This window comes from Panthera leo, chromosome B2 (assembly GCF_018350215.1).
Source record: "Panthera leo isolate Ple1 chromosome B2, P.leo_Ple1_pat1.1, whole genome shotgun sequence".
NCBI lineage: Eukaryota > Metazoa > Chordata > Mammalia > Carnivora > Felidae > Panthera > Panthera leo.
The window spans coordinates 22,148,157-22,175,873 of NC_056683.1; the positions used below are offsets into that span (position 1 = coordinate 22,148,157).

Genomic DNA, 27,717 nt, shown 5'->3' on the forward strand with positions numbered 1-27,717 from the left:
AAAAAGCTGTCCATATAATCCTATATATAAATAAAATAAAAACCAAGCAATCAAATTAATACTCACTGAAAGGAACATATTAAACTCAGCAGCTGTTTTTTTTTTTTTAAAGACTTTAAATAAGATAAAAGTAAAAGAAATCTCCTCAATGATAATAAAGATTATTTACCCCAAACCAACAACTTTTGGTATCCTAAGTGGCAAAAAATTCATTTAATTATAATCAGAAATTAGGCAGAGATACCTGTGATTGTCATTCTTTTGTTGTTGTTGTTGTTGTTGTTGTTGTTAAGCATTGCTTTAAGGATTCAGCAAATGAACAATTTAAGAGAAATATCCTATAAATACTGGGAAAGAATAAAATTACATATTTTGCTAATGCTATGATAGTATATCTATCTATCTATATATATATATATACCCAACAGATTCAAGAAAAAAAGCACAGTATTAAGAAAACTGGTAAAATGGCTGGATATAAAATAAATTTTAAAAAGTTAGTAGCCTTTCTCTTTAGCAGTGAGGACCTAGAAATAGAAATAAGAAAAAATATTCCACATATAAAAGTTACTAAAACTATGAAATGTAAAAACAAATTTTAAAAACCAAGACACACAGTGCAAATAAAGCAGCTATTAAATCTTAAAAAAAGACATGAAAAACCAATGAAAAGACAAATATGGTTTTGGATGTGATATCTCCATTTTTTTAAGTCTCCCCAAATTAGTATATAAACATAGTGCATTTCCAATTGGAATCCCAACAGAAGATTTTTTTTGTCTTGAATAAAATAACAGAGTTCATTTGTAAGAGTAATTACTTGGCAATAATCAAGAAAATGATACAAAGAAAGAATGAATAGTAGAGCACTTTCTATAAGAAGTATCTATTAGAACATACTATCAGAAGTGTTTCGTGGAACAGAATAGAGAATCCAGAAATAGATCTCAGTATGTAAGATTATTTAATATAGTTGTTGGTTTCATGGAGTAAGAAAAGTACATGGGCTTTTTGTTTTTTTGTTTGTTTTTTTAATAACGTATTTTACATCTCGGTATTTTAGTATATATGTATATTTATATTGGGTGTATATATTTGTTACATGTAAGTATATGCACTTGACATATTTTTGTATTTAATATATTTATCTATACATGTGTAATTATATATATTATTTTACATGTATATATATTTGGTTTATACATACCAAAATACCATAAGTGACCATATATATGAACAAATGACCAATCAATGGATAAAAGATAGAGCTGGAAAAATATTCAGAACACACATATGAGATAAAAGGTTAATGTAGAAAAAAATCTCTTACAAATTGACAATCTGAAGACAAGCAATAGAAAAATAGACAAAGTATATGAAGAGACAATTCAAAACAGAGAAAATCCAGATAACCTGTAATCATATGAAAACATGCTCAAATTCATTAGGATTGGGAAAGCCAAAGTCATTTGTATCCAACAGGCAAAAATTTAGAAAAACTGTAATATCTGTTGCTGACATGTATGTCTAGAAAAACACACATTGCTGATATAAATGTACAATTTCATAACCTCCTTAGAATGCAATTCGGCAGGATCAGTTTTAGGATTATCAGTTTCAGGATATTAAGAGGACATATGCCTTTGAGCTAACAACTCCACTCTTAGAAATCTATACCATAGGTATTTAAAATCTAGTTTATAAAGATGGCTATTATTTACTGCAGCATTATTTATAGTGGCAAAAAATTTAAAAAAATCTCTTAATAATGGAATGGCGGATATATTCACACAATGAATTGTTACTTTTAAAAAAATAATGAATTAGACCTATGCCAGATGATTTCAACAGAGGTGGTATTGAGGAAGCGAAATATGGAGGAGTACCTATGATCTTCTCTACATGCAACTGTGTTCATGCATAGGTCAATAGAGTGTTGTGAGTGCAGAAAACAGTAAGAAGCACACACATAGGTGATGATATGCATTCCTTGGTGGGAGGGTAGGAAGGAGGGAGAAGCAAAAGGAAAGGGGAAACTAGTGAGGAAGAGAGAAAAAAAGCAAGCATGATATCATTATATGTACGCATCTAGATAAAATTATTGATCTATGTGGAGATATACATATGTGTATATATGTATATGTGTAATTTATATACACATCTATATTTATACATATACATTATATATATAAAGAAATTACAAATAATACAATCAGAACTAAAAATAAACAGCACTTCCTTAGAAAAAAAGTCTCTGGCCCCTAACTACTCAAGGTATATGGTTTGTACTCACTTTCATTTACAGTGCAAATTCACACATAAATGTGGGGAAATTGGTTGAAGCCAGAGTGGAAATGGGAAAGGGGGAAAAGAGATCCCTGAGTCAGAATGAACATCATCAGTATGACGTGTGGGTTCTGGGCAGAACTGTTTATTATCCCAATTGTGGGGTAAGAGAAAGAAAAACTAAATCACTATTTCTCTATGTTAAGTGAAATGTAATAACCACAATTTCATTACATTTAGGGAGCAGACTATTATTGTTCATATTTTTTAATACAATTACTTCAGGTGAGAAAAGACTCCACAGCTAATATTTTTCACAGTATTTTTAAATCTGATGAAAATTTATTTTTATTTCTTTCCCTAAGTGCATTTATCTCTTTCAAGTGTGGGGTGTGTGTGTGTGTGTGTGTGTGTGTGTATGCACATTTGTTTGGAGTAGAGTCGATTAAAATGCCCTTCACACCTTTATAATGTAATGATCACTCCATGCGAGTCAACAAACACACTTTTGAAGTTCCGTCCCCAGTTTTGCTCCAACTACACAGGAATTTTATCTCCTTCACAGCCAAATGTTTAGTGCAGCAAGGAGGGAGGAAGACTTTGTCCCTGAAGTGGACTTGACTGAGGTCTGAGGCTCTTTCCACAGACCGTTCAGAAAATAGCTACGATAATGGAAGTTTTAGGAAAACTGACACGATGAGTGTGAGGTCGGGTTCCCAGTGAGAGCTGGGAGCCACCGGGACAGCATGCCTTGTCCTTAGGGAGGTCTGGGCACTACCACAGCATCCCCCCAGCGAGCATGTGAACTCTTTTACAAAGGACTTTTTTCCTTCAGTAAAAAGGTGGGATGGGGGAAGCATAGCAAATTTGCCTTTGAGATAAAAATCTATATATTTTAAAAACCAACACGTATTCTAAATCCTTCTTAGAGCCCATGATGTGTACTTTCAGAGTTAAGCTGTATTCCAATGCGTGTAGCCCATAACAGGCATCATTACATTTGAGGATTTTGTATTTCCAAAATTATTGCAGAAACAAGGAAAGAAAACTAGCAAAATTCCAGAGTCTACTATTTAGTGCATGAGAATTCAAACACATTTCTAAAGGGCTGTAAAAGACCAATGATAGAGGATTTATCCAAGGCAGTCTCCTTTCTGCGTCCCGGGTCATTCAGAGAGTGCCGTGACTGCCCAAGGTTTCACCACCAGTGGTAGGACCAAGAGTGAAGAAAAGCACATTGTGGGACGCTCATGGAGCTCAGAGATTTTTCTCTTAAACTGCAGTATTTCTTTCAATAGGATTGAATAAAACCATGAAAATTGGATTTTAAAAGTGATTACTGTAATGAGAAGAAATGTGTCAAATGTGCACTGGAAATGAAATTAAGAGCAAAGTCTTATACATGTGGGTGCACCTCCATTTCAGGAAACATAGAAAGTGGAAGTAGTGATTTAAAAAACAGAAAAGAGATGGGCGCCTGGGAGGCTCAGTCATTTAAGCATCCGACTTCAGCTCAGGTCATGATCTCACGGTCTGTGAGTTCAAGCCCCACGTCCGGCTCTGAGCTGACAGCTCAGAGCCTGGAACCTGCTTCAGATTCTGTGTCTCCATCTCTCTGCCCCTGCCCCACTCACGCTCTGCCTCTCACTGTCTCAAAAATAAATAAACATTTAAAAAATTAAAAAAAAACAGAAAAGAGAATACTTTGTAAAAAAATAAACAACACATAACAAATCTCAAATATTTATTTTAAAGTGTTTATAACACGATTAGATTTATCAGCACAGATCAATTTATGCACTACTTTCAAAGAATATAACCATGGCCTAGAGCTAGCTATTATTATGTTAAAAACACATAAAAAAAGTAACTTTACACTTAATTGTTTCCAGTTTGCATTCAGTTCCTTATTATTGTTCCCTTCTCTTCCCCCGCCCCCCCCCCCCCCCGTAACTTTATGTAAAATGAACTGGGGTGTGTAAACTCACGGGAGTTTCCTTTTTAAATGTTTATTTTTTGAGAGAGAGAAAGCTCAAGCAGGGTAGGGGCAGAGAGAGAGGGGGACAGAGGAGCCAAAGGCTCTGAGATGTCAGCACAGAGCCCAATGTGGGGTTAGAACTCACAAACCATGAGATCATGACCTGAGCTGAAGTCAGATGCTCAACCAACTGAGCCACCCCTGTGCCACTGAAGTTTCCTTTTGTTACTGTCTTCAGAACCTAAGGCATATGATTTATTTATAAGTGATTCTGCCTTTAAATCAAGTTTTTTTCTTTCTTTATATTTATTTTTATTTTTTTAAACATCTATTCATTTTTGAGAGACAGAGAGAGAGACAGAGCATGAGCAGGGGATGGGCAGAAAGGGAGGGAGACACAGAATCTGAAGCAGGCTCCAGGCTCTGAGCTGTCAGCACAGAGCCCGATGCGGGGCTTGAACCCATAAACCGCAAGATCACGTCCTGAGCCAAAGTCGGATGCTTAAACGACTGAGGCACCCCTTTCTTTATATTTAAATATTTAAATAAATAGACTCTGTCAGATGGTCCCAGCTTAATCCTTTGCTGGATCCTCTGGTTAGAGAAAGTGAACAGGGGAATTAGTGCATCTTCTTGGCTAGGGCTTTCCATGCATGAGCTACAGATGGTCTCCATGCTTTGATAACTGTGTCCATTAGTTGCTGGAGGAGCACAGCCATCTCTGTGAGTTTGGTGGGATGTGTTAATGGATTTGAGGAGGTGGGGTGTGGCTGAAAAATGTTCCCAGTAAGGTCTATGGAACCTTTTCTTTCTTTCCACCTCTGAGCCTAAAGCCATGACATATCATGAAAGGAATGCAGCAGGATTAATTATAGATTTTGCTAACCTGTAGCTGCAGCCATGAAAATTTAGGAATAGCTGATGGTGACACTTTGTTATACTTTAACATAGGGTCTCCTTCTTGTTTGATACTCTGTTGAGAGAAAGTCATTCTGAGGAAAGAATTCTGAGCTGGATTCCTTACCAGCCACCCGCCTCAAAGCAGCCCTACCCAATTAGCCCTCCAAGGAGAAGACAGGGTTCATGAGCAAGTTCCTTCCTCCCTGGGCCCAATCACACAGCCCAAGGTGTGCAGGCCAGCACCTGGCAGATCTTCTTGCCTTTTCCTCAGTCCTGCGGTGGCTCCCCCAGCTCCAAGCTTCATTTTTCTGGTGATGACAGAAAGAAGAGGGGAGGCATGGCCTCAGCAAAGCCTGTTCCTCCCATCAGGACAATGAAAGTAAACTGGTTCAGCAAACTATTCATGTCTCATTTGCCACCGTTATCTGTAAGAGAAACCAGTAGATTATTTCATTTTTTCAGTCTCTTCAGAGGAGAGGGAGAGGGAGTGCTAAGAGCGGATACTGGTGGACACCCAGTGGTGTGTGTTAGCAAGCCCCTTCCAGCTTCCCCATCCCGTGAGTCTGAGAGTGCAGCTCACTGATAGCACACTGAGGGTATTCATCCTGAGCCCAGGTGTTTACAGGACAATATCAATTGCACATATTCTGAATTTTTTTTTCTTTTTTAATATTTTTTATTCATTTTTGAGAGAGAAAAAGAGAGATAAAGAGAGAGAATGAGCATGGGAGGGGCAAAGGGGGGGAGAGCAAGGAAACAGCTGCAAGCCCGATGTGTGACTCAAACTCACAAACCGTGAGGTCATGACCTGAGCCTAAGTTGGATGGTCAACTGGCTTAGCCACCCGAAGCCCCTATATTCTGCATTCTTAATCACATAAACCATTGAAATATCCTCAATGCTTCAATATTTCTCTTCCACTCATTTCTTGAATAGCATTCATGGAAAGCCAGTCTGGGGTGTCAGACTCTGATGCATCTTAAGGATGGGTGTGACATCAAAATTTCTCAGTGGGGGGTTCAGGATTGGAGAGAGGGTTAGAACCTGGATTAGGGCAGCCATTGTAGCAATGGAGAGGTTGGATGGGATTTGAGCAACATTTGGGTGGCAAAATCCACAGGACTTGTGATTGGCAGTCTGTACAGGCAGAGGGGTAGAAAGAGTCAGGTACAACTCCCAGGTTGCTGGGTTGTGTGACTATGACAATAGAGGCTGGCAACTCCAAATGAGATAAAGAATGCAGGGAAATTGGGAGAAAAGGGTGAGTGTGGGAAACGGTAATGATGATAGTGGTTCCCACTGATAATTCACTCACCAGCACTGGGAACTGTGCAGAGGTTCTGTGTACTTTCCATTTAATGCTTTAGGCACCCCTGTGGGCATGGGACTAAGGTCATCCGCATTTGTCAGATGCGATGAGTGTTGGAGGAGTATAAGTAACTTACTCAAGGTCACATCTGGAGAATGCTGGGGCTACAATTCAATCCCAGACATTCTCTCCTAATCACAATGCAGACTACCTCCACCAATGAAACAGTGGAGGCATAAATGGGATTCGGTTTGAACCTGCTGAGTTTGCAGTACTTGAGGGACTACCAGATAAACATGTCCAATAGACAGTCGCTGAAGCTTAGGGACTTGGTTTGGATTTCATACATTATAGATGAGTGGCAAGATCATTCAGACAAAGTAAATCAGGTAAGAAGCAGACTGAGGCTCAAATCCTGAGAGCAAACAACTCTTAAGGAATCAGTCCAGGAACTAGAGCCCCTGGAGGAGACAAAGACCACATGAACAGATAAGTAGAAGGGAAAATCAGGGAGTGCCGTGTCACCAAATCCAAGAGAGTTGGGTAGAAAGCATGACCAGCTTTATCAAATACAACAAGGAGATGCAGAGACATAAGAACTTCCAAATGGACTCAGCAATTATGGGGGCACTGGTTACTCAGGGAGAAACCAAATTTTAATGGTTTGAAAGTAAATGAGATGTGAAAAGTGGGCATAGAAAATGTGGACTTATCCTTTTGGATGAGAAGAAAAGACAATTTGGATAGTAACTGGAGAAGAATGTAGGTTAGATAAGGTGGTGTTTTGGTTTGGGTGTTTACGATTGGAGGTACTTGAACATGAAGGGAGCCGTGGGTACAGAGCCAATAGATGAGGAATCCTCAAGAATCAAGAGAAACTCTGGTGGCTGATGGAGAATGCTGGAAGAAGTGAAGAGACATGGATGAGGGATTGTCTAGGAAGAAGAATCTGTTTCCTCTGAGGGTGTTGAGAAAAAGATATGGGAGAATGTGACTGCATTAGGCAGAAAGATAGGAAACTGATCATGCCTGATAACCTCAAGTTTCTCAAAGATGTAGGAGGTGAGCCCGTATAGCAGGAGCTGAGGAGTGCAAAGAACCACGTCTTATATCTGAAAGCATCATCCAGACCGTTTAAGACTTCTGGTTGCCTTTAGATTTTTGGCTCAGAGAATCCAGATAAAGTCACCATCCATTGGGCACCTGGGTGGCTCAGTCGGTTGAGCATCCTACTCTTGATTTCTGCTTGGGTCATGATCCCAGGGTCGTGGGATTGGGCCCCTTGTCAGGCTCCATGCTAAGTATAGAGCTTGGGATTCTCTCTCTCTCTCTCTCTCTCTCTCTCTCTCTCAATCTCTCTCAATCTCTCTCTCTCCCCCTCCCCCACTCATACTCTCTCTTTCAAAATAAATAAATAAACATTAAAAAAAATCACCATCTGTGGTTTTCATAGACATAGCGCAGTTTCTCTGCCAAGATATTTCTTGCCCCAAATCATGTAGCTGGTAAGATCTAGAGAATTATTTCTTAGCCTATGCTCTCTCTACTATCTCATGCTGTGTTTTAATAAAAATAGGACACCCATTCCATCATTTTGAAGCAGCATTTATATGGGATGTCATTTCAAATTTTTCCTTCTGTGTGTTTCTGCATTGACGATAAGTATGTTCATTTTTAAGCCTTTGTGAAGTGACGAATAATGGCATCTAAGAAACTAGGACAATGTTTCCCAGAGTGTGTTCTCTATGAACACGTGTCATGTGAAAGACTCCTTAAAAAAGTGGTCAAATGCATTTAGGTCATGCTGTGTTTCATACCTTTTCTTGGAGAGTCCCAGCACACATTAGTATTTTAAAGTCTCTGGGGATACACAGCATTAAAAAGCAAATCTTCTTTAGCCTTTAGCTTCCCCAAATTGTCTTCCTATAAACACTACTCTACCATGTTTTTATTTTCATAACACCCTTCAGTAAAAATGCACAACTCAGTCTAGGAGAGGCTGAACTACTGTTACAAATTACCTTAATTCTACAAAATACTGTAGTTTATGGGTTATGGTAAGTTAATATACTATCTGCTTTTTTTTCTCTCTTTGATACTTTAGATTTTGTGCCAACATTAAAATAACTAATAAATTTGGCACTTCTGTTCACCAACTTTTCTTTTCATAAAGGATTACTTTACTTTTCTTTTTACATTTGTATATATTTATTTGCCAGATTTTTGTTTGGCTTCTGTTACCATAAAGTCAATTTACTTTCCTTTTTAATGTGTTTATTGGACTCTTACTGAACACCTTTCATGTGCAAAGCACTATATTGGGGTTGGAGTAGTAATATATGTTCATTTTCTGCTCCCAAAGAGTCTGGAGGGGACAGCCAGCACACTAAGAGTTGAGCTGAACGCCAGTATCTTGAGCACAATGGTTGGAAAGCATCTTGGAGAGAGAGATTGACCGTGTGACTAGTTGGAAGAGTCCCCCGGAAAGTGCTGGATCTCAAAGGATGAGTAGGAGTTAATGCCATGAAATGGGAAAGTATATATTCTAGAAAAAATAATGTGAAGTTCAGTGGGGAAAGAAAAGTTGGAAACATATTGATGACCTCCTATGCCTTGACTTGAAGTTTAGATATTATTCTATAAACAGTCTCTGTGGAAGATTTTTTTAAAGGAGTATATTAAAAAGCTGTAAGTGTCTTCTTTTTAGATTACTGTAGAAGAGCATGAAAGATAAATTGGAGGGCTGAGATTGTTGTCAGGGACAGCAGTAAGAGACTTGGGCAGGGTGGGAGAAAGACTGTTACTATTGGATGACAGAGTAAATGTGCAATACATCATTCTATATGATTTTTTCCTCTTTAAAAATTTACCTTATAACAAGAAGTAGTAAAATTGTGGGTTTGTTTGTTTTTCTTTTTCTTTTTCTTTTTTTTTCATGGTCAAGTAAGACTCACCTGTAGTAAAGTAATATACTATGGTCTGAGGTAAAAGAGTGTGCTACAGCGACTGATACTTTGCCAAGCATGGAGTCACATCAGGGATGATAGCTCCTCTGATAAAGGGGGTGGGAACCAGCACAGTGGATGGGGAGGCTTTGGGGTCAGGCAGACCCAGTGAGAGTCCCAGTTCACCACTTAGAACAATGACAAAATCACTGAACCCCCAAGTGACTGTTTTCTTACCTGAAAATATTTACTTCTGGCAGCTATTTATGGATTAAAGGAAATAATGTATATGAAAGCATTCTTCTTACTCTCACAACAACACTGGGAAGCAGGAAGGGTAGGAGTAAGCCTCACTGAAAAATCTGGAAACTTAAGTGCACAAGAATTGAGGGATTGACCCAGGGTTAAGCAGGGGAGGGGAGATCCCCTGTCCCTAGCTTCCCCTCAAATGATCAGAATCTTAGCTCAGTGGTCTGTCCACTTCAGCCCCTTTAGAAGGCAGATGCATGGCCAAGATTGTAATCAAATAGTAAAATTAATCCTAGTTATGTTGTTTGGTATATTAATCCATTTATTCTCCTCTAAATTCCGTGATTGTCTACCTGTAAATGGATACTTTTGCTGAGGCACTAGCTTAGCTTGACTCTAGATTCAGGTGACTCTTCTGCAGCTTTCTATGGGATCAATTTCCCACTATTCTGTATTCCGCTGGTAATGCCCCACCCTCACCCTGGGTCTGAAAAGAGGGCAGTGAGAGAGAAGACGGTAGGGTGAGCCCTCAGAGACTATGTAGTCAGGACCAGTGGCACTGAGTGAGGTTCTCCAATGAAGGACTATTACCAAATAAGAACATGCTGTCAAAAAGGCAATAGGAGGCCATTGCTCTCTCTTTTCTTTCCTGGTAGCAAAGCAAAGGTAATGACCATTGAACCTCCAAACAAAAATATCCAGTATTTACAACATCCATGCTGACAGCTTAATTAATCAAATAGAAAGCCTGACAACCCACAGGCCAAGTTCTGCCGGGAATTATTTGCCTACAGTTCCAGCTGAAGTGACAGAGGTCGTTTAGTCTCAAAGTAGGAGGAATCTATATCCATATTCTAGTGCAAGAGACCTGCAGGGAGGCCCCTCGGCCCTGCCTTGTGACCCACATCCCATCCTGCAGAGCTGGAGATTCTAAGTGAAGCTTGGGATCCTTAGGGCAATAGAGTTGCCAGTGCGTTTCATAATATCAAGTGTGCTGTGTGGCACAGTCGTAAGGGACTGTGGAGTTTAGAACGAGAATCCCACACAGATGCCTGGCTTCTTCCTCCTCTTTCTCCCTCTTTTTTATTCCCCTAATTTTCCATTGCCCTCACTCTCCTCTGTTTCTGTCTTCATGCTGTGTCTTACATTGACCTCTTTCACTTATGAGAATTCATAACCTTGACTAATTAGCACCCACATAATTGAAACTGTACATGACCAGAAACCCATGGTCTGAACTCAGGGATGATTCAGTGTGAGCACTGCCGGGCTTTTCCATATAATTCTAAGTCTTTCTTGCAGTATGTGAAGTTAGGGGTGAAAAGGGAGAGGGGAAAACATTTAATGAAAACTAATGTGCCCACTGTTAGACTTTGCTCTTAAGTCTCCGGTTAAAAGAGAGACAGTGTCCAAGTGGAATGAAAATCCACTGAGGAAAGGGTAAAACTGAGCTAATTGTTCATAATCAGTGCCCTCTCATTACTCCACAAGTGTGTTACATGGACTGATGAGGGACTGACTGGAAAGCTCTTGGAACTCCTTAGTGATAGTTGCTTGCTAATAAGATGACCCAATTACCAGCCTTATTTTGAATATTGCAACTGTATAGGAAAGCTAAATCCTTATTGTATTCCTTAAGGCAGTATAACCTTCATACAACATTACTGTAACAGCAGCCAGAGCCAGACAGGTGTTAGATGACCACAAGGCAAGCTATAAATAGCTCTACCTCTCTTTTGCTTTCCTTTTCACCTTTTGTTTCTTCTCGGTATCTCAGCCCTTGTGAATTTCTACCTTTTCTTGTGATTTCTCTTAACTCTCCGTCTCTTTCTCTGTTTTTCTCTTGCTTTGACTCTTGTTCTGTCTCTCCTACACACATACACACTGTCCTGTGGGTGAATGTTTTGGCATTTACCCATCAGTTAGGGGAGTTGCAAGAGTTATAGCAATTTGTGCATGCGTTCACAGGTTTTCTTCAGCCTTCAGGAAGCCAGGTTGGATTCTCTGAATGCCCTGGACTGTCTCTGGCTAAAGTGTATCTTAGTCCCCTAAAGCCTCCTTTGCTGTACTGTTGGAGTTTCTTCAGGGGGTCTTGATGTAGCTTCTTTCATTTCCCTACTTCTTTTCCATTTCTGTGTAGGTGACTTTATAATATCTCATCTCATCACTGGTTCAGTGAGTTTTTGATGCATAAACTTTGCTGTGTCTGGCACTGTGTGAGATACCACAGAGAATTTAAGACACCATTCCTGTCTTTAAAGAGCTTGCTATAGTTGAGGTGGGAAGAATTCCACAACTGATAAACACAAACCATATAGTATAAAATCAAGGGCTGAACTGACACAGTTCTCTACCAGAAATGTGTCACAGAGGCAGGCAGGCATTGCACTTGTCAGGCAGGAGGGACCTAAGCTAGAGTGGAAGGGTGAAGTCTTGGACAAAGCAAACAGGTCTTGAGATAGACCTTAAGGAATTGGGAGTGTCACAAGAGGGACAGGAAGTGTATACCCTCCAGGTTGAGAGAAAAGCATTCTTTGAAGTCCAAGAGCATAGTTTTTGCTGATGTACACATGTTTCTAATGAAAAAGAAATCCTGAATGGAATCAGATCTCATGGCTATATCTAGTTTGGGTGCCGCTGGTTCTAGAGGACCCTGGAGCTTCATGGAGCTTGCAGGGTAGTATGGAGACCCAGCTTGACAAGCCCATAAGGAATGTGTTCACCCTATGGAGTCAGCCTCCACTTATTGTTTGCTTAGTGAATGTTTACACTAAATAGAATTCAGAGCCCTTCTACTGGGTTTGTAGAGGTGAGGCTTGTAGAGGCTTCTCAACACAGCAGAATCATTATCGTCCCTAAGCAGTCCACTTCATCATGTCAGATTAAAACATGAGCCCTGAAAAACTATCTTTTGTCAAAGATCAGAATCTCATTAACGTGATCGAATGCAATTAAGTCACCATCAGCTTTCAAGAGCATTTTAAAGGGGGCTCAATAAGTGGTGTAAGTCTCGGGTCATAAGAGACTTGAATGATATCCACATCCTTTTTACTTACTCACCCAGTATGCCTGTAGGGGGAGGAGAGACAGGGATATCTACAATCCGTGCTTCCTTGATAATCTAGAGGTGCTCACTATCTCACACTTCAAACTGGTAAACCAAATATGCTTTAAAAATAAAGGCTTCTGGGGAGGAATGTGTAGAATGAAAATAAAATGGATTATAATAAAAACAGATTTTCAATCACATTCACTCATTCATACATTATGTTCACCAACATACGAATGCCACCTGCCAAATCTGCCACTTGCCAAATCTATAGCCAGGTAGAGAGACAGCTGCCTATATGATGAGACATGAAAAGTGTTCCAGTAACAGCATATTGAATTCCTCTATTATAGTTACTCCTTCAAATTAATGCATAATATCTGAAGCTCCCCTAACGAAATGAAAATGCTCTGTGAGGATAGATAATACTATCCAACTGACCCGTTTATAAATTTGCACAAATTGGCTTTGCAGAATAACTAGCTGACACTCTGCAGAGAGCAATGTCTTGAGGACATAAGATATTCCAACAATAAATATTGAAAGAAAAGATGAAAAGCATGGGGAGTCAGGCACAAAGAGATGCAGAAAAATAGGGTGCAATAAGTTGAAAGTATGTGGAATTAAAAAGGCTGAGGGTTGAGCTTATATTCAAGGCAGAAACAGGGAGCTGAAGGAGGAGAATTGCCCAGGACTAGTGCCCACCAAGCAGTTAGGATTGGCTTCTCTGAAGAGCATACCTGCTCCGCTCATTGTTAAAGGTAAAGCAGTCCAAAGCTTTGTTCTTTTCATAAAATCACAGACTCATAAATATTTGGGCACTGGAAAATATCATAGCCATCTTGGGCCAACTCATTTGTCTTACAGGTCTTGAAACTGTTCATCCCTATAAAAACGTTCAAATGCATTCTTGCACAAGGTCAACCAGGACTTAATAGAGCTCAGTGGATCACAGCTAGGGTGACCTATAATGCATCCTCCAAGCTAGGACACTTTTGGGAGAGAGGGAGGGAGTGACTAAATAGAGGATGTGCTAAGAAAACAGGCATAAGCTGGACTGTCCTTAGCAAACCTTGGATATATGATTGCCAAATCAGAGCTGAAGCAAGAGGAAGCTACTAGAAAATAGGAGGAATGTAGAGGGAGAAGGGGAGCAATCTCATGATGTTAAAAAATGGAATAAGTGTCCAAACAGGGCACAGAAAAACCATTTCAGATGGGGAAGACATGATGAGTCAAGAGCATTGGATTGAGTGGGGTGCCAGGTTGACCTGGCTTTGGAAGTGCAGATGTGGGATGATGACTTCCTCCAGCATAGGTGAGGTCAAGCAGAGACATCCATTCAAGATGAGGGAGAGCAAAGGGAGAAAGACCCAGAGGCAGGAAATCAGCAAATAGGCACAGAGCTGGAAGCAAGCCCCAGTGTGCCATCTGAGGCATAGTTTGGGCTCCTTTGTACTTCCTCACTGCAGCAGCAAAGAGACCCGAGCTACCCATGGGGGCTGAGAGGGAAGGCAGCCACCTTTGCCCTCTACCAGATAAGAACTAAGCCTCTCTCCAGATCTCTTTTGGGAGTGTGCAAGATACTGCTACAATCCTCTATAACCTCTCAGGATTCTGAGTGGCAGTGACAGCCTTGAGTTCTATGGATGTTTAATCAGATTACCAGGGAGCATATTAGGACTGGACATTAACAGATACTGGGAACAAATAGTGGAATAAATGGGCCAAAGTCCATGTGTGGCTTAACCAATGTGGAATCCCAAGTCAGGTCTATGATCATTCTCTGTGCACGTGGTCTAGCTCCAGGAGGTAGTTACAATTACAGTCTACCTTTTGCATATGAAGAAACTGAGGCAGTGGTCTTCCAAATGTATCAAGAATTTTGCACTGCCCATCAAGCAGCTCAGAAGTTCTCATGCTGACATGCTGACACTTCCTTTGCACCTGCCTTCCCTGGCAGCAGCTGATCACTAAACATCTCCATACTGTGTCCCATGAAATCAGCCTTTGAAAACTCATTCTAAGGGAACTGGTCCCAGCTAACAGCTAATGGCAAGATTCTAATAAACCCATTCTTGCTAAATTTGAAATATCTGATAAGACTAATTATGCTTCCCCTCACCTCCATATTTACTCTTCATAGAAATAATACCCTAATGTTTTAAATTAACAAATTGCCATATTTTAATTTCATTAATTGCACACAATTTAGAGAGGAGAATGGGTTTCTGTCTTTGTTTCCCATTCAATGAACCTTTTATCCTTCCAAGACCTTTCTAGATCCCAGGTCCAGCATCAGGTGAGAAATGCTAGGACAAGCTAGTATTCAGAATCTGATAAATTCTACTGATTCTTCCTTGAGGGAAGAGACCAAGTATGAGGAGCTCGGCTAAAAAAAAAAAAAAAAAAAAAAAAAAGTCCTGGAAGGACAACCCTAAGGTCTTTAGTAAGGGAGAGGGGACAGACATTGCTATGGGCTGAATGTTTGTGTCACCCCATCTATCCACCAAATTCCTATATTGAAGCCCTAGCCCCCATTGAAATGATCTTTGGAGCTGGGGCCTGTGGGAAATAGGATTAAATGAGGTCACGACCGCGGGGCTCCATGATGGGATTTGTACCCTTTTAAGACGAAGAGCAATCAGAGCTATGTCTCCCCACCACCAAGTGAGGACACAGCTGCCATCTGCAAGTTAAGAGAGTTCTCACCAGGAACCAAGTCTGTGCCCTGATCTTAGACTTCTCAGCCTCCAGGACTGTGAAAAATGAACGTCTGTTGTTTAAGCCAGCCAGTCTATGGCATTTTGTTAGCTGCCCCAGCAGACTGAGACAGACACCATAGAATGAGAATCTGTGGGGTTGACCCTTCTTGCAGTCCAGCAGCTAATCAAGTGTGTGCAACACTGTGCGCTGTGGTGTTTCCAGGGAGAAACATATGTGCAGGAATTTCTTTTGGAAAGTAGCAGTCAGCACAATGATATCAACTCTTCCATTAAAGGTGTTATGCTTTCCATTTGGACTTATAAGAATGAATGCTATCTCAAGTCCTGTTTCCTTGACTGGGAAAATACAAAGGCAAAATATCTTTCCCTCTCAATCCCCTAAGTGGCTCCCAAAGAGACAAGCCACATTTGATGTCCAGCATCTCAAAGTTAGGTTCACATATATGCAGTAAAGTGCACCAGAAAATTAGCACACAGGGTAGACAAGAGCCCTTAGTATTCTGAGGCAGTTAATTCCACAGGAAGAGACAAAAACAAAGTTCTTATGACTAAAATGATGGAAACGAAGCAGTGGAAACAGCTAGATTGGCATTTTCCATCAAACAACTTTTTTATTTGTGCAACATATTTCTAAGTGATAGAAAATGACACACTGTCTCCATTACTTCATTTCCGTCATTTCAATTTTTTCTAACTTTCATATTTGTGAAACAAATTGCTTTAAACATGTCAAAGACACTTGAGTGGAGTGTTAGCCAAATTTTAAAAATAAAGATGATTCATAAAGACAGCATTTGTGTTTATAACCACCAAGATAAAACTTCAAGAAAAAGAATTGCAGTCCTGATTATTTAGGGCACAACTCTAAGGTAATCATCTTCAGAAGTTAGAAAGAAGTCTGTTATTGCTCTCTGCTTCATTTCCCCTAGATTTATATGACACAGTATACCTGGCTTTATGGGTGCTCCATCATCCCTATTTCATTGATTTACTGAGTAACCACCCCCAGATTGATTGTTTTGGACTTGGACTCTGGTTGCATTATTATGCAATGGGCTGAGCCCGTCATTGATATTTTGCTCCCAATCACTCAGTTCTGTATTCTCCTAGAGCCGATGCTTCTTGAGGGAAAGGCTGTATTTTGCCTGTTGCTAAAGATAGGCTTTAACAGGGTATAAGGCAGCCAGGAGGGTATTCCTTCAGCGCATACTTTTGGAGAATGAATATTGGTGTTCCAGAGAAAGAAAGCTTCACAAATATTGCTCAGTATAGCAAACTGGAAGATCTATATCACTGATGGCAAAAAAAGAATAAGAAGGAGACGGAGAAGGAGAAGGAAAAGGAGAAGGAGGAGCAGAAGGAAAAGGAGAAGGAAAGGAAGAGGATGAGGAGGATAAGGAGGAGAAGATGGAGAAGGAGAAGGAAAGGAGAAGGAGGAGAAGCAGGAGGAAAGGAGAGGGAGGAGGAGAAGAAGGAGAAGAAGGAGAAGAAGGAGAAGGAGGAGGAGAAGGAGGAGAAGGAGAAGGAGGAGGAGAAGAAGGAGAGGAGGAGAAAAAGGAGAAGGAGGAGGAAAGCAGAGGAAGAGAAGGAGGAGGAGGAGAAGGAGAAGGAAAGGAGAAGGAGGAGGAGAAGAAGGAGAAGGAGGAGAAGAAGGAGAAGGAGGAGGAAAGCAGAAAGAGGAAGAGAAGGAGGAGGAGGAGGAGAAGAAGGAAAGGAGAAGGAGGAGGAGGAGGAGGAGAAGGAGGAGAAGAAGGAGAAGTAGGGGAAGGAGGAGGAGAAAGAGAAGGAAAGGAGAAGGAGGAGGAGGAGGAGGAGGAGGAGGAGAAGGAGAAGGAGAAGAAGGAAAGGAGAAGGAGGAGGAGAAAGAAAGGAAGAATGTGTATAATTGTGCAAACAGTGGATACAACATGTTCTGTTGTTGCAATTTTTTTTTAATTTGGAAACAAACACTGCACAGAAAATTTACAATAACACTACAAAGCACTTTTTTTCAGAACCATTAGAGAGGTGTCAATCTGATGTCCCATGAACAAAGACGTTCTCCTATATAGCTATCAAAATCAGGAAATTAACATTATTAAATTGTGATCATCTATTCTTCAGAACCCATTTGAGTTTCACCAGTTGTCACAATAATGTCCTTTATAGCAAGAGGATCCAATGCAGAATCACATATTGAATTTTGTTGTCATGTCATGTTTTTTTTCAGTTTGAAACACTTTCTTGGACTTCCAAGGCAGTAATTTTGTAGAACCCTTCTCAATTTGGGTTTGTCTAGTGTTTCCTCGTGATTACAATCTGGTTATGCATCTTTGGCAGTAATACACAGAAGCATTTTGTGTTCTTCTCAGTGAATCCTATCTGGTTGCATGTAATGTTTTTACACGTCCCATTACTGATGATGTTAACTTTGATCACTTGATTAAGGCACTGTCATAGGTTGGTGTTTTAGTCTATTTGGGCTGCTCTACAGAATGCCATAGGCTGGGTGGCTTATAAACAACAGACATTTATTTCTTACAGTTCTGGAGGCTGAAAAGTCCAAAATCAAGATGATGACAGATTTAGTGTCTGATAAGAACCTACTTCCTGGTTCATAGACAGCTGTGTTCTCACTGTGTCCTCACATGGTGGAATGGGTAAGGGAGCTCTCCAGGATCTTTTATAGGGGCACTGTTCCCATCCATGAGGGTTCCACCCTCACGGACTAGTCACTTCCCAAAGGCCTCCCTCTAGATACCATTACATTGGGGTTTAGATTTCAACATAAGAGTTTGGGGGTTGGGAATACCAGCATTCATTCTATAGCAGTTGGGTTCCACAAGAAGTAGACTTTGGAATCAGTATGAAAGAAATTAGGGAGTGCTCTTGGGTATACTTAGACAGAGGGAGAGGTTGAGCTGTGAGCAATCCTAACAAAGGCCACAGCTGATCCCATGGAGAGATATGGAGCTGAAACAGGTCTTCATAGGCAGTTTTTCTCAACTTAGGCAATTCCCAAAGAGACCTGACCCACCAAGGATCATTTTCTGGCATCACTCCCAGCAACTGAAGATATGTCTGTCATTTCTGAAGGGACTCTGGGCAGCACATCTCAGAACCCAACACTGTGGTGTCTGTCAGGGTTCCCTGCTGCAAAGTTCTTGTTTTTTCTCTTTGTAGTTAACAAGTAATTTACAATAAAGTACCTTGAGACTACGAAATGTTTTCTATTCATCACAATTTCTATTGATACAATGATTGATTGATGTATGTATGAATTCATGATTTCCTCTTTTAACTAAACAGGTTACTTAAATCTGTTACTATCATTAATTAATTTGATGTTCAAATTGTCCTAGATTTTGCCAGTTGGAAGCTCTTCCAACTGGCTTCAGTATCCTTTCTTCCTTCTTTTCTGGCACAACAAGATGTCTCAAGCTCATCTCATATTTTCCCTGCCCCAGCCCTGAAATCAACCATTTCTTCAAAGAGCTCTGCTTCCTTTTAATAGAAAATAGTATTTAAAAATCACAGCCTGGGTCCTGTGTATGCTCACTGCTATTTTACCTCCTGTCAATATTTTCCAATTGAATCTAGGTTTATCTCACTTATTGTTTTTGCTTCTATGATATACCTATGATGACCCCTGGCCCCTGACCCCTGCGACCTTCATAGTGTTTCTCATCTTTGAGGTTTCTCCTATTTCATACCCAAGGATACCTGAGTAAGTATGGTGTAATACAGATAATAATACCACTCATAAAATGAAGCTCAGTGAATCTTCACAAAATGCCAGCTGTGTACTTTGTGTTTCTTTTAGCTTTCTATTGCTGATTCAAAACATTATTATAATTTTAGTGGCTTAAAACAACACAAATATATTATTTTGACATTAGGCATAATGACAATGACTGAATAAGGTGTATTAATATCTTAACCAAGCTCCTTTTGCCTAATCTCTTCCCTCAGGGAGGAATCAGTAGAATTCAGATGACAGGCATAGATTCTGGAAAGGTCTTGGAAGGACACAGGATCCACTGATTGGGAGGTGAAGACAGATAACCATTCCCTCTCCAAATTGTGTGCAGTGAATGGATTTCAACCAAGGGAATTATTTCCATAAAGAGTGATTATGGAGGTGGGAGGGAGTGTAATTAGTTTTATCAGATATTAAAATTTTAGCAAGAGTAGATTTATTAGGCTCTTGCTATTTACTGTTAGCTGAGACCAGATGCCCCAGGATGAATGGCCAAATGGCTATTTATTGGGTATAGCATGGAGATGTTTGGCCACTAGGAGCTGCTGGGGAGGCAGGCTCAGAGGAAGTCCCAAAGTGAGGATTTCTTGGCCATTCAGAAGACAGTGTGAAACTTCAGAGCACATGCCCTGAGTTTCGGGTTAAACTTTGGAGTTCGAGAGCAGACAGATGTTTTAGACAAAATTCCCTCATTGCGCCATTTTCCAAAGGATGGGTGTCATTCATGGAAGACCAACATGTACACCTTCAGTCCACAAATGAAGAGATACTTGACAATTACCTCTATTTAAAAATTTTTAGGTAAATCAGTAGGTGACAAATTGCCAGAGGAAATGAGAGAAGACTGGTGTATCTTGGGCCATGGGGAGATGTCAAGAACAATTGCCTTCTTCCACAGGCATCTCTAGGCGGGGCTCCAGTATTCCAACCTGGAATGTGGTTCCTTTACATCCTTGTGTTTAAACATGGTTTTCTTCACAGTCACTTATGTAGTTGATTTATGTCATTGTCATAAACACCAGGCTTGAGTGCAATTGTTTTTATGATGCTTTTTTGTAAATAATTTTTTAAGTTTATTTATTTATTTTGAGAGAGAGAGAGAGAGAGAGAGAGAGAGAGAGAGCACAGGAGGAGGGGAAGGGCAGAGAGAGGGAGAGAGAGGATCCAAAGCAGGCTCTGCTCTGTCAGCACAGAACCTGATGCGGGACTGGAACTCACGAACCATGAGATCATGACCTAAATGAAACCAAGAGTCAGATGCCTAACCGACTGAGCCACCTAGGCACCCCACTTTTATGATGCTTTTAAATGTAAGCAGTGATTAACTCGTTACACAACTATGAACATCTCTAGTAAGCAAATGATCATCCACCTCTAAATGTACATATGAACTAATAATTATGCAACGTGCATGTCATTCTTTTTGCCCATCCCTCAACTTCTATTTTTGTTGTTATGTCTTTAATAAAGTCGTTCCTGACTCCACCATTGATCCACTCCTCTAGGTCTGTTACCATCATGTGGCATTAGTTTTCTGACTTAAATTACAGCCTAAACTTGGACGTTTGATTATGAACTCACTGAGCGCAGGAAATGTATCATATACATCTCATATACCTACCTTTGTCACTCCAGTAAAATGATATTACTTTGCTCATAGTAAGCAATTTATAAATATCTGTTTGAATAAACATTTATTGAGTATGTACATCCACCTGCAGACTAATACCAAATGGACTGCATCTTATTGCCTAGAATATTTTTCTATGCTGATTTTTGCTCTATCAGCAATTGGTTTAATTTCTGGTAATGCAAACTCATCTAACACTTGCTGTTATGAATTGCATTCATATATTTGCATTCCAAAGACAGGCAAATATTTTGTTAGATTACCAATGATTTGTCCTTATTCCCATCATTTTTGATATTAAATTATTAGCAAGAATTGACTGTTTTAGTGGAAATTTCTTCAGAGGTCTGCTTTCCTTGGAAGATATTCAGCTAAACTTTTGATCTTATCCTTGTTGGCTAATGACAACTGCTTTTTAAGCCAGTTGCCATTATTGTAAATAAGTAAGTCTTTCTGATAAGGCTCACAAGTCTCAGTCCGCTTACATGATGGATACAACTCAAACAAAGGGAGCTTTGGCTCCATGCAATTGCCATTTGCTAGGGAGATTTAGTTCTTATAAGAGAGAATTCCTTCTGGCCTGCTTCCTGAAGTTGATTGAGAATGTGAAGGAGGTTGGCACTGGAACTGCTAGCTGTCATAAATCTGGTTAGTGATCCCCACTTTCAGGTCAAAGTGTGTTTTCTGCCCCCTCCAAACCTGTACTGGGCTTCCAGAGCCCAGCTTGAGGGTGGCAGAACCCTAAGAAATGTGGAAACATCCTTTTTCCCCTGAAAGTGTTGCTAACAGAGTGAGGACAAAAACTGGTATGCAGTTTGGTTTATAAACCCTGAAATCCAGCACAGTACAATCAATTAAACATTGTGACATCAACATCCTATCTCTGTCCTTGACATCACTAGAATCTGAAGGATTTAAACCTCGATGAATTGGTAGAGCAACAGAGCCTTGTTTAAACTCATGCCAGGGAAGGACTAGAAATTGCCCTAGAAACAGTTGTTATGTAGACAGACTTTGTACTTCAAGTACTTCCACATTTTTATACCATCTTCTATGAGCAAGTTTCCCTATTCTTAACATCCGGTTCTCTTCCAGCTGTGAAACTAGTTTTTAGGAAAGGTACTTTAATCAGGTTTCATATCATACAGTCATGAATTTAAGCAAATGTCCCAGGGATATAAACATTTTTAGCATTATCTCTAATTTGTCCTCTCTTGGAAGTATTTTCATGATCAAAAAGCAAAGTGGGAATATTTTGAGAAGTCAAGAGGTCTTTCTATCATCTTGATTGCTCTCCTACAGTCTTCACAGAGCAGCCAATGTGATTTTTAGGAATAACTTAAGGCAGACCATGTGTCTTTTCTAGTGATTTCTTTTCTCAGTCAGAGTCAGTTCTAGAGTCCTGACAACAGCCTTCAAGGCTCTATTTGATCTTCTGGCTCGCTCTCTCTCTCACCCCATTTCCTATGATTCTCTCCAATGTTCCGTCTGCTCCAGGCACATAGTCTCCTCAAACATGCTGAGTATCACGTTCCTCAGGACCTTTGCACTTAAGGTAATTCTCTTCTCCAGATGTTTGCTCGGCTCATTTCCTCACTTCTGCATCTCTGCTCAAATGTCACCTTACCAGAGAGTCCTACCTGGTCACTTTCTCCAAATCAGCACCACCACCCCATTACACTCTGTCTCCTTTAATTGCTTTATGTTACTTTTTCATGGCATTTACCTCCATTGATGTAGTATATATTGATTTGCTTATTGTCTGTTTATTCCTACTAAACTGTATGCCCCATGAACCTGTGTTGACATCACTGTTCTCAGTATCTACTATCTAGTACCTGGTACCTAAATGGTGCTTGGTAAATGCCTGTGAATAAATCTCTGAACCATGCCACATCAGCAGTCACCTTCTTCACTACCCATGTGGTCATGCTCAGAAATAAAAATAAAATATAAGTTTAATGAACTTCATTTTCTGTTGTGGCCATCAGACACTATAGAATAATGAGAAAAATAATAATTTGTTCAACCCATGGCATGCCCTTCACACACATTATTATTTAAACCTCATCCTGTATAAAGCTAGTTTACCAATGGAAATTGATTGAGAGGCTGATTAGCTTCCCCGGGCCTGAGTGCTAGACCAAACAGACCTGGGTTCAAATCATTGTTCTGCAATTGATAGCTAGTTACTTAAGTTCTCTGAGCCCCAGTTTCCCCAGATATTACATGGACATAACTGTTAAAGCCCATACAGAGTGTTAGTGCAATATCTCACACAAAGCAGAGTCAGGGTTCAGAGTGCACAAGAGAAACTTCTCTAGATTTTATAAGCAATGGAAGTTTAGTCAAAGGAATTGGTGACAGTAAAGTCACAGTGAGGCATCTTGGAAATTAGTGACAGCAGAAACCTCCCCCAACACCTGGGGCTGGAGGCACATGGAGGAGGAGGAGGTCTTACCAGAACCCAGAAGTCATCCCTGAGAACTGGAACCATGGCAGTGCCCAATGGGAGCTGAGAGCCTTTGAGGGGATTCAGCAACTCCAGAAGCAGAGAGAGAAGGGGGGACAGACCTACTTAAAAGCCAGAGGGCAAAGGAGCCTGGGAATAAGATTTTCTGTAGAACCAGAATGAGGTGGGGTGGCATTGGGTCTGAGAACAAACAGGTGGTCAACAGCACAGTAGATAAGAACAAACAGTAGTTCTCTTTCCCACGTGGACAACCTGGAACTCAAATCCAAGTTCTCTGATTTCTAATCCTCCTGTTCCTTAGAAATTGGATCAGCAATATGAACAAATCTTACAAAGTGTTATGTTCTATAACCTACCTCATTTAAATTGTAGAGATTTTATGTTCATGATTTTTTTTTCTCAAAGACTAAAAATATTCTGTCTTCTCTCAGATGAGGCAACACATCCATGTGGTTAAGGGAATTTCCGGAAAACTAGTTATTGAGTAAGTCTATATGGCAGTTAACCACACCAGGCCTGATTTTTGGAGCAGACCCTTATAAAGCATCATGCTCATCAAGTCTTGCAGCTTAGTCATGAGTCAGGGTTAGAGGGGATGATGTTTTACTCGTAGCTGTATGCCCAGCAATGAAAACAGTGCCTGGCACCCAGTAGCAGTCAGAAGCTCTTGAGTGAAGAATAACCAAAACCTAGGGTCACCTTTCACTCCACCCATCTCACTCTTGGCTAAGCCTCTGTTGCTTTCTCCTGCTTCTACCTTACATCCATCCACTTATCCTCCCTCTTTAGGTCATTAGCCAGAGCTAGACATTATCACCCTGAGGACACCATCATGTTTTACCTAAATACTTCAGCAGCCCTCTGCATGCTTTTCCTCCATGCTTGTCCCCTCCAAACCATTCTCCATCTGCAGCCAAACTGATCTTCCTACTGTGAATATCTCATGAGGCCACTTAGAGCTTCTCAATGGCTCCTGCCCCATCTCCTGGGACACAGCCTAATGTTTTTGCACAGCATCAAAGGTCCCTTTGGCTCTTACCCTGCCCAAGTCAACTGCTTCTACTGCCACAGGGGTTTCATCATTCCCTTATGCCTCGCATTTTCCTTATTCCCTCTGCCAAGAAGGCTCCTCCCCACCTTGTCCATCTTTAAGATTCCATCCCAAAGCCACCTTCTTTGAGGGATCCTCTCTTACTTCCATAGCACCTTCAGCCCCTTCCTCTTCTGGGTTTCCAATGCACCCAACAGCTGTGAAGATTATGTTTCAGAAGCTCTGCCACTCACTGTTCCTTATGGCTAACAATCCTAGATAAAGCCTGGCGTACTGTAGGCACGTTTACAGTGAGTGTCAATACTTTGTTGCAGGACCCCTGGAGTCTTATTTCATAGATGAGGAAATCCTTATATTTCAATACAATTGAGTTTTCTCTGATTTTTTCCTCATGTTTTTTGGCTCCTCTCTGTGTTGTTGGCAGACCCCTGGGCCAGGCTCTGGCCTTGCTGGACCATCTAAGATATGTACTTCTTAATGCTGGTGGTCTGCATCAAGAGGTAGCTTTTATTATTATTATTATTATTATTATTATTATTACCATTATAATTATCATTATTTTAGTCACTCAAAGATCCTAACACAGTCCTGGTTATTTCACAAAATTTTATCTTACTCCCAAAAAGATTGTAAAAGATGTAGGAAATAGTGAAAAAAACGTAAAATAAAATTAAGGTAAACAAGCCTCCTTGAAGAGTGTATCTATCTTCAATTTACCAAATATTTATTGAGCACCTACTATATTCCAAGCGTCTTGCATGCCAGTCAGTATATGACATTAAGTATAACTCAGTCTCTGTCCTCAAGAAGTTTCCTCTTCCTTCCCCAGTTTACTGGAGCCACAGAATAAACATTGCCAGGAAGCTTCCTTTCTTTAGGAAATATCTGAAAATATATGTATAAACTCTCCCACTGACAAGATATGAAATAGGGCAAATTCCTGAGGTCCTTGATGAAATGATTTGATTTTGAACAAAAGAATCTGTGCCATTTTTGATTGTTTCTTTCTTTCTTTCTTTCTTTCTTTCTTTCTTTCTTCTTTCTTTCTTTATTTCTTTTTTCTTTCTTTCTTTTTTTTTTTTTTTTTTGTGGTGGTGTTTTGTTTTTTTAGTTGGTAACCTGATGTTTCTAAAAGTACATCCCAGCCCTGTGTGCTCCTGTTCCATCCCAAGACTGATAAAACAAGGTTTGCTTCCCTCTGCAAGGCTACTGTATTCTTGCTTCCAGCTCTGCCACATACACCATGTTGCCACAGCAACACTTCCAGGGCCCATTTGGAAATAGATTGATTATTTTGAGCATGAAAGGTGCGTCTTGGGAAAAACAAATGAATCAAATGGAAAAATGAATTAACATCATGAAATTTACCTTCCCAGCTGGAGACATGATATATTCATATGTTCCCTGGAGATAATCCTCTTCTAAGAATTCACTATTAAAGAAAGTCTGCAGTTAGGTGGAGTCAGAGCTCAGCTTAAAACATATTTGTATGTGAATGGAAAACACCCTTTGAAGGAAAAGGTTTTGGACTAGAAATTTTTATTTTTTGTGAAGGATGCTTGAAATTGACACCTGGCTTGCTACAGGAGTCTCATTCCAGAGCTTCTAAAGTCTCTGTGATGTCCTTAATGGGACCTGACATTTGTGAAAATGTTCAATTCAGTCCCAGGGACATTTATTGGGCACCTATTTGGTGCATGGCATTGTGGCATTCTATGGGAGCTTTAAAGACAAGTAAGATAATATTTTAGTTGCATAAGAAAAATAGATATCTAAGTGAATATGAATAAAAAGGTTTTTCTGGGGTTTTCAGGTGATTAATTAAGCCTTGAACGACCAGAAGTGTCTTACTATTTGCTACTACTAAGTCTAGCATAGATGGAGCACAACTATGGTCACTTGACTCACAGATGAGCTTCCCAAGAGATGAGAGAAACAGGGGTGTCCTGAGATATGAGCTTCATTTCAGAGCGTCAAGGGCAAATAGCTGACAGGCATGTCTTCTTCAGTGAAAGGTGCCTACTCCTCCTCCTGGCTGATTATGTTCTTCCCGGTTCTAGATCTGAGCAAAGTGAAATCAGAATAATTCTATTAGCAATAATTTTCAACCATACTGACCATACTATATGCTGATTAGTGGCCTTCCTGGACTACCTGGGAATCTAATTACCACATAGTACATTGTGTTTCAATATAAAATATTCCACACCATTAACTTACTAAAAAATGAATTTCTAAAATGCAACTTGTTCCTCCTTGGAATTTTCCCTATGCAGTGCTTTGCATGAAGAGGGTTCTCTGGTCTGTGCAATGACTAGTTGAGAGCAAATTTTCCCCAAGGGCACATAGGACTGAGTCTGAGCTGGAGGTGGATTTCTCTTTGTCTTTTATGTGAATAACACAAATATGACAAATCCATGCAAAAAACTCAGAACCAACAAGCCAACGTTAGTAAAAAATGAAATCTTAAGGAACTAAATATGTTCACCCTCTTCCTCCTGGCTTCAGAATGGGGGTGTTAAGTTAGGTGCATCTCTCTGTGTTCACTCATGTATATGTAAGGAGAGAGTGAGGTTAAAGAATCCACAGGGACATTTAAATCTAGACATATGGTCCAAGTGAATTTTGCCTTACAAATAGTATTGCTGTGGCCTCAAAAACAATTTACAAATGAAAACAAGCACTTAAACTAAGAGCATGTGTTAATTTCTAGATCATTTGGGAAGATGGCACCAATTTTAGGTAAGTGTGAAAAAATGCAATTGGTAATTGTATTTTTCATGGTTGGGTAGTCCAATTCCAAAGATTATGTTATTAGAAGAAAAATTAGAATAGTGCCTGTGATATTTTATTTCCACTTCTATTTTTCTTGCTCAGGTATTTTTCAACAGAGAAGTCACAATTTGGAGGGGTGTGGGAACCAACTCTCTGAGCATTACACACTTTCAACAAATGTGCATGGGGATCACCTGTGTAAGGCTGAGGTTCACATCCAGATTTAGCCAAGGATAGTTGATGGGCAGTCATGGATGTTGATGGATGGGTGTTCCGGATTGTAGCCTGATTGTGGTCTCTTAAACATGCTACCTCCTGGGGGTGAGAAGGGCTATTTAGTGAAATGAAATACTACTCTGTCACAACTTCCTCACTCACAACTCAATCATAGAAAATTCTCCCCCAGAGCTGTCATCGAAATCATTACATTTAGAATTAAACATGTTGTATAGAGCAGCCGACAAGACCCTGCGGTACTATTGACATGTCAGGTCTCACATTAATAATCAGCTCTCCCATACAGTGAATAGGAAAACGTCTGTGAATCTGGGCTCTTTTTTCCTTCCTTTGGGATGAATGTACTCACTACCTGTTCCAGGTTTGCTTC

General features: G+C 40.1%; 1 protein-coding gene across 2 annotated transcripts in view; it reads left to right on the top strand.

Moving 5' to 3' along the window:
* The window catches only part of F13A1 (coagulation factor XIII A chain), a 165,090-nt gene that overhangs the window by 13,897 nt on the left and 123,476 nt on the right, over positions 1 to 27,717 (top strand). The window lies entirely within an intron of this gene.